The following is a 7,685-nucleotide window of genomic DNA, read 5'->3' as shown; positions in this document are numbered from 1 at the left end:
CTGAACTGGGGAAGTGGCGAGTAAGCACGGACCACGCACTTATCACGTGCGCCTTTAAAAGACGCACGGAGTCAGTGCGTTGTGCGCTCGTTGGCAGTACCGGGCACGCACGTCACACGCACTGGGGTGAATCGGTAGCCCGAACGCAGCCCGAACGCAGCGAAAGTTCCTCATGCACTAAAAGTGCTACGGTGTGTCTGCGTGCTCCCAAATCCGTACGGAGTCGGTACTCATCACGTACGGATATCCAAATTTTGCCCACGTTTTTGCACGTAGACAGCACGCACTTGCAAGTACGGCGGGATGTGACCACCGCATTAGTGCCGTTCCGAAATAGATATTACGACTTAAGACAGCCATTGTTTCACTCACTTTCATCGCAGAGACTTTAGATCTTTTAACTAAGTAAAGCGTAATAAAATGCACGAATAACTCCCAGGATTGCAAGATATGATCTACTTTTGGAATCAGAAGACACCTCGGACAATCATGGATATGATAGTCATCGCGTGCAAATTGTCGAGGCCGAACGTTGACGAAAGACCCGTCGTGTTCCGTCAACGAATCGCTGCTATTCGTCACGCAGCCTATCTAGGAAAGATTAACGTCGCACCAATCGGTAATGGATATAAACAAACCCAACTTTCGGCGGGAAATTAATGTAAACGGTGGCGCCAAGCGCTCTGATCGCATTCTCATGTCCCCGATTATAGTCTCTTTTTTCTCTTTTTTGGTTGTTGGACAAACCTCCGTTTTTCTTTTCCTGCTATTGTCAATAGGTGTGAAAGTGTGTAGTCCGAGAATAAAAGCTGTTACTTCGTTTTTATTGAAAATGCAATATCTTACGTGTTTTTTGTTATTCACGGTATTTTTAAAAGGGATAATGACCGATGATTAATAACATGAGGGATTCTAATTCAGGCAAGATACCCTAAACAGTATATGATTTTTATATACCGGGTTGATTAAGCTCTAGTTATACTAGAATATATCAGAAGCACACGTGATAAAGAAGTGTGTCTTTATTTCCCTTTCTGTATTTCATGCCACCGAATTGACTCTTCACAAATCAAGATATAATGTCAACCACCAAAAAATATTCGAAATCTTAAAAGGCCTTTTCGAAACATATTCTGATCATACGTCTAAACACATGGGATTAAGAGACCAAAGTCTTGATCATTGAATGTATTCATCGTGCTTCCATTACACTCATGGGTAAAGAGAGTGAAAGTAATTCCAATGCTTGCTCAAAGCGCACTGCCACTCGTTGCCGATCGGGAGTTCATGTACATGTAACTTCCTTGATCTATTGTCCAGTTAATCCTATGTCCATTAGCCTTGACCATTTGATCTATGACCCTACTTAGGACCTCTTGACCGTGACATCTACATGTAAATAAATATCGCTACTCTACGCATCGGGAAACAAATTTATTTCATTTCATCACGTCAATCTCGTTCGTGACTTTTAGAGGTAACGGATTTGTTTACAATCAATTGATTCCGTTAAATAACAAGCCCTTATAAGATTTATACTAGTCTCGCTGTGTGTATTACATTGTTGCAGTGTGCACTTGATAATTTCATGCAGCATTTTGGCTTCCTGGGAGGAAAACCCACATAAAATTGGTAATGATAATTTAATGTAAAATGACGTAGAAATGTCTTATTTTCTCTTTGCTTTCACAAGAACTTCCGATGTTTCCCACAGTTTTCGTGCAAAATCAAAACAGAGTAATATACGTCAATGAATGAAGTTGAGAACAACGTATGTTTAACTTTACTATCAGCATAGAGAAGAATTTTTCTCTTCTAAGATATAAAGAGTCCTTAATCTACTTGACCTGCTTAAGGTAATCGAGATAAACCTTCATAATCCTTTTCAATACATCTATTTTAGAACGAAAATTCTCAAATCAAATTGACCAACTTCCCCTTCCTTTTTTGTCCTATAACAAACACCATGGAGTACCATCTCGAAAGTTTTATGTGTGCCTACTTCAGTAGCTTGAACACTCCCTAATTCTGGACACGACACCTTCTGTTTAAACAATACATCCGTGAGCTTCTTGAAATAAAAGTTTGACTCTCCCCAACACCTCAAGGTAGTGGTGTCGTAATTCACAACACGTCAGTCCACGGAATTTGTTCATTCTCTTCTTCTTCTTCTTCTTCTTCTTCTTCTTCTTCTTCTTCTTCTACTACTACTCGTACTTTTTCATCTCATCAGCGCGCGATGTTTTCTCCTCTCTATCTATCTCTCTTTCTCCCTCACACTGTCTAATGCTCTCCTTTTGTTTTATCGTCTCCTCCTCCTCCTCCTCCTCCTCCTCCTCCTCCTCCTCCTCCTCCTCCTCATCCTTCTTCTCCTTCTCCTCCTCCTCCTCCTCCTCCTCCTCCTTCTTCTTCTTCTTCTTTCTTCTTCTTCTTCTTCTTCTTCTTCTCCTCCCCCTTCTTCTCCTTCTTCTTCTTCTTCTTTTTCTTCTTCTTCTTTTTCTTCTCCTTCTTCTTCTTCTTCTTTTTCTTCTTCTTCTCTTTTCTTCTACTGCTACTGCGTGACCTTTCCCCCTCTTTCTACCTCTCTTTGTCTCTCTTTGTCTCTCTTATCTTATTTCATAAAACTATCATGTACGTATACATTTCTTCTCATAACCCCCTTTTGCACCTCACTTAATATCTCCTAACCTCTCTACCTCTCCCTTGTATATATATATTCTCTACTTATTTCGTATAGTAAAACAAACTTTCAGACAGTAAGACATACTCAATAATTGCAATACGCACAATGAATTGGAAGCACTTTTAATTCCAAACTGATCAGATGTGGTAGACAGTTCCCATCAACTGATCACATTACTTTGTCTACATGTATGTCTCGTATGTTACGCCTGTCAAACATCCTATTAGTTAAATCCAAGAAATTAAATATTAAAAAGATATCTTTAAAGAATGGTCGAATTCTTACTGTCCTTTTAAGTTCTCTGTTTTAAGAAATTGATAATTTGTTCTTTGTATCATGTTGTTATAACCCATTTTCGGTGGCATTTCTTGCCTTTTAAAGCTGTCTGCTCATTCATGCATTGTTATTTCGTTGACTGTTCTGTCAATTTTGCAAACGTATTTTTTGTATAAATGAATGGAACATAACTTGAATTATAACATTCGCTTGACCTTTAACCTTTAAACTTAAGACAGCAATACGTACTCAATGATTACAATACACAAACATTTATCTTAGCAGTGTGGAGAGAGCTGCTGGCGTCCTGTAGCATGGAACCCCTTCGTCTCCCAGTCGATCCCGGGGCTCATCAGACCAATTGATGACTGATGCCCGAAGATTAGGGCTTCGTAAAGAGAGGGTAATACGGAGACAAGCTCAGGGATGATGCGGCTATTACCAAGAGCGAGCGAAGAGACGATTGACCCGGAGTGGAGGGAGGATAGATAGGTGGGTGTGACTTTAAGAGAGGAAGATGAGGGAAGAGGTGGGGGGGGGGGGGAGATAGATGGAAATCTACAAAGAAAGGTGCTTTTATAGGATGTTTGTAACTATCCGATGAGAGCTTCTGATGAAATGGTTTTGAACTCATATATTTCAGTACAGAGTTGACTCCCGATATATCATGATAACATATCATGTAACATAATAACTCGGTAACCATGGTTACCGAGATGATAGTAGTCCCATATCAGTAGAGGCCTTTTAGTACCAAGATTTCTCGTTGCTTCTTTTTTTCAAGAGGCTACAAAAACATAGCCAAACTACATGCCAATATTTGGCATGTGCGAAGAGATCGGATCGATATATAAGGAAAAAAAGTATGTCCAACACATTATGTAGAATGTCGGTTCACGTAATTGCAAACTCTCGCTTTTCGATGAATGCATATACATTTGATATAATTATGCTGATGAACTTTTCATAGACATGTTAAACGATATTGTAAGCACGATAGTCACAGATGTTGGACAATTTGTGAGGAGTTTTAAGGACATGAGTGAAGAAAAAAGTACACATCGCTTCCGTCTCGTTATCCCGGCTAAGATGATCGGGTGTGATGAGTTTTGGATGAGCCTTGTCTTTATAATCAGTAGCCGAGTTTACACAGGTGATTTCTGCTTGGAGATTGATACGGGAAGATATCGACACGTCATCCAGGAGACAGGGAGGAGGAGAGGAGCGGAAGGAGGGGATGGAAGATGATAGTGGTGATGATGAGGTGGGAGGAGGAGAATCGGGAATGGAAGACGGGTTGAACTACTTGTAAATGATAATAAAGAAAGGGAATGAAGGATGAAGGGAGTAGGTAGTATACATCATAAGAGGAGAGAGGGAAAGGGAACAGCGGAAGAGAAAAATAAAGGGAGGAGAGAAAGATAAGCAGGAGAAAGGAAGAAAGAAAGGGCGAAAAGAAAGAAGGAGAGGGATAGAGAGAGAGAGAGAGAGAGAGAGAGAGGATGGGGTGGGTTAGGAAAAGAAGTGTGCTGAAAGACCGTTCAATAGGCCTAAAATAAGTAGGGACATACAAAAGGAGAACTCGGATACTTGGTGGAGAAGAATTAAGCCTTTCCCATAAAGGCTATAATAAAAATTAAAAAGATTCAACTATATTTTGTGGTTTCTGAAAACATAAAGAAGCCCTAATTAAATGTCAGGTAAGATAGCGAATGTTGACCTTTTCAAACAGTTTAAAAGGGAGAAGGGTATTTTTGTTTAGATTAAATACATGTACATGAAACTAAGAAACGCAAATCAAAAAGATTTGAGATTATTGGCACTTCAGTATTTCGTTTCTATCCATATCTAACTAACCTAAGCCTTTCCCATAAAGGCTATAATAAAAATAAAAAAGATTCAACTATATTTTGTGGTTTCTGAAAACATAAAGAAGCCCTAATTAAATGTCAGGTAAGATAGCGAATGTTGACCTTTTCAAACAGTTTAAAAGGGAGAAGGGTATTTTTGTTTAGATTAAATACATGTACATGAAACTAAGAAACGCAAATCAAAAAGATTTGAGATTATTGGCACTTCAGTATTTCGTTTCTATCCATATCTAACTAACCTGTAAAGTGTGTCGTCAACTTTCTAAAGCATCAAATCAGTGTTAATTGTTGATTATGGAAATAATATGAAATTGTGATATAAAACCTTTATAGCTGAAAAAACTGTTTAACTGTAATCATTTTGTAGAATTTCTATGCGCCCTTATTCCCTAATTGTTCTTTCTGCTTTTCCTATCTCAATCCTTACGACGAAGCTAGGAAAATCAACAACATCCTTTATAGTATGTCTATAGCACAAAGAAATTCTCTTTACATTCAAATAAGTGTACATGAAATTAAATCAGTCTGAAATTTTATTGCCCCGAAACAAGGGGTCAATTTCGATCGAGAAATGGGGATGTAAGATCTCTAAGAGACAGCTTCTTCGTTCACAGCCTGGAGATATGGGTTGCGAAACCATTTTCGGGGGCTGCTTAGGTATGCAGCTCAGATTAGGAAAATAGAATATATATGCTTTTGCTCCATACCGATATGATAATGAGGGCGGCATGTTTTGATCTGGTGGACGGTAGAATGTTGATTTTTGGCCTGCATTCCAGATTGTGAAGTAGATTTCTCCCTGAGCTCATGAGGAAAGAGGGGTAGTGGGAAAAAGAGAAAGAAGGGTTCGACGCATGAATGTCGCAAAAATGGGAATGAAAAGGAAGGAGTTTACTTTCCATCTTGGTTTATTTATACTTAATCTATGTGCAGAAGGCTTGCATGTACACTTTGTACAGCCCACTTTCAACACACCTGAGGTATTTATCAATCTTGGAGTGGTTGAATGACAATAAGCTGATTCAGATTTAAGTAGAAGTAGAAGTATTCTACCGGTTTCAAAATAAATAACTCCTTATTCCTCCGTGTATCGGATTATCACTAACGTGGATAGAGAATCAATATCATCATCGCACTTTTGGTCCAAGGATCAAATCACACAGTACAGGACCCCTATCTAGAGAGATGCTGTTTCACGACGTACATGTACGATACAATGAATAAACTTTAAAAAAAAATATATCAATCCGATAAAAACGCAAATCATTCCTATTCTATGAGCAAACCTTATCAAAAAGTAATGATAACATATGTGAAAAGACGAACAAAAAGAAAGGGCTATTTTAATAAAAGAATTGTTTGTTGTTGTTGTTGTTGTTGATGATTATGTAAAGTAAAGTCTAAGATGTTCTACGAACCTTTAAAGCCCCCTCTCTCCCTCTCCCCTATCTCTCTCTCTCTCTCTCTCTCTCTCCACCACATGTTGTCTCCATCCCAAGTCTTCCACAATGCCAAGACAAAATGGCATCTGCATGCCAATTGTAATTACAGCAAAATGAATTGGAAACATTTGAAGCATGTAGAGTGGCCCATGAAAAACATCTCATTCCGACGTCAAAATACAACGAAATAAAACAGGTCAACTTTCTGCCAGGAAGAACATCTCTAATTGGAAGACAAACATAATCAATAAAATGGAAGAAGAGGAATACCTGTACTATATCGCCTGACTTACTTGGTATGTTTGTCAAGTGCTTTTTTGGTGGATCCCTTTTACAAAATGCAAGATCCGGGGGATGTTAATTTGTACGAACCATCTTCTAAAATTGAATAATCTCCTACAAACCACATCGACCTTTTTCGACAATTGTATCAATGGTAGACCGCCTGCGTGCCTGTTTTAAAAAACCACTTCAGCTTGGCAGAAAAGGAAAGAGAGAGAGAGAGAGAGAGAGAGAGAGAGAGAAGGGAGGGGGGGGGTGGAAATTACGTTTTGTGGTCTGAAAGTACACGCGCGCTGCTCGATCTCCGTTGATTTTTTGCTGTTTTGTTTTGCTTGTATCTGACAACCCCAAAAAGCATTTGTCTTTTGACATTTTCGAGATGCCAGGTTCCTCTACGAGGCTAAAAACCATCTGATTTTTTTGTTGATCAAATTACTTTCGGCGCAATTAACTCTCCACTAGATACGGATCTAGAATACAACAGCTATATAAAAACAGTAGGCATGCATTATGCATCTGCAGCGAACAAGAACCCTAGGTACACAGTTCTAGTGATAGTAATCAAGTATAGAGATATGATCAATTGTTTTCACTCTTTCTCGGGTACCATAACTCTAATAGACACATGTGGCTGCAGTTCCGTGTAAAACAAGAGCTTCGTGCAGATATGAACAAATGCAATAGTAAACTGAAAATCCAAAAGTACATTACGCTTTCATATTGCCTCGACAGAACTCTAATAATGTTTAATTCCACGCTAAAGCTACATCGCAATACTTTCGGAGACGCACCTGCAAAATAAAGTATCCCCAATTTTAAATACGAATGTTTAAGCGCATCATCGTAATAACAGATTTAAACCAATACAATGCAATTATCGAGGCCAATTTATTTTAATTTTGAAAGCCCCTATCCATGGGTTCGGTGGCGAGTCCAGTAATAAATTAGGAGTGCATGCAGGTGTGGGGTTTATAGTGTGGATATACCTATCTACGCTTGGAAGCCTGCCTTTCGTGTACATAAAGCCATGTTTTACCTTTTTCTTGTTTAATGGAGGGGAGGCAAAAGTTCGCACGAGATGGAGGGGGGGTGTGGTCCATCACATGCTGGAAGCACCACTCAGATTTACAG

The sequence above is a fragment of the Strongylocentrotus purpuratus genome, unplaced genomic scaffold (assembly GCF_000002235.5).
Source record: "Strongylocentrotus purpuratus isolate Spur 01 unplaced genomic scaffold, Spur_5.0 spur5_scaffold_2, whole genome shotgun sequence".
Taxonomy (NCBI): Eukaryota; Metazoa; Echinodermata; class Echinoidea; order Camarodonta; family Strongylocentrotidae; genus Strongylocentrotus; species Strongylocentrotus purpuratus.
Note: the sequence above shows the minus strand (reverse complement) of the source record.